This window comes from Athene cunicularia, assembly GCF_003259725.1.
Source record: "Athene cunicularia isolate RWA chromosome 2 unlocalized genomic scaffold, athCun1 chr2_part1, whole genome shotgun sequence".
Taxonomy (NCBI): domain Eukaryota; kingdom Metazoa; phylum Chordata; class Aves; order Strigiformes; family Strigidae; genus Athene; species Athene cunicularia.
Window position 1 is genome coordinate 138,843,936 of NW_020799095.1, and position 744 is coordinate 138,844,679.

The 744-nt window shown below is 54.7% G+C and overlaps 1 protein-coding gene across 2 annotated transcripts in view; it reads left to right on the top strand.

Annotated features, from left to right (window-relative positions):
- The first annotated feature begins 692 nt into the window (after positions 1 to 692).
- Positions 693 to 744, top strand: part of MED30 (mediator complex subunit 30) — a 16,600-nt gene continuing 16,548 nt past the window's right edge. For both annotated transcript variants that reach the window (XR_003397789.1, XM_026842761.1), the window contains exon 1: positions 693 to 738. The gene's annotated coding sequence lies outside the window, so the exon portion shown is untranslated. The remainder of the gene's footprint in view (positions 739 to 744) is intronic.

Genomic DNA, 744 nt, shown 5'->3' on the forward strand with positions numbered 1-744 from the left:
AGGAGGCCTTTGTACGTCAAAACCGCATAAATTCTGTTTTATTAGTGTAGTACAAGCACTTAGGGTGGACAACAAGGAAGCATTTTATAGCCATGCAAATACTGATACAGGAAGGCCAAAGTGCAAGGTTATTCTATACTAGCAAAAATATATCTATGCAAGAAGAAGTAGTAGTACACCTATGAAGCTATAAAATTACTACAGGTGTGCATGTGTATACCCACATATACACACCTACCTTGCAAACAGATACTCAGCAATTTATCATCAAGATCTGCAAAAAATGATCTGTCCAAATCCTCACCTTCATTACAGGGGTGTGCGACTTGTGTGGACCTGTTAAGATTTTGACCTAACTTTTCACCTCGAGAAACCATATGCAGGGCTTCGGGCTGGCACCTTTAGACGCCGACCTGCCCCTAAGCCCTCACTTGACTCAGGAAGCCGGGAAGTGACCCGGCTCCCGAGCAAAGCCTTCTTCAACGGAGAGCCCGTGCGCGGCGGACAGAGGGGCGGCACCGAGCCTGAGAGGGCTGTAGGACGAGGCGGGCTCCCCCGGGGGAGCCGGCAAGCCGGACACCCCACACCCGTGGACACAGCCCCGTCCCTGCTCCCCCCGGCGCAGACCCCATCCCACCTGCCCTGGCACCGCCCTTCCCGCAGGCCTCGCCCCCCCTCGCCGGCTGCTCAGACGTCACTTCCGTCGCGCGTCGCCCGCGCTTCCGGGTACAGCTGAGTGCTTCC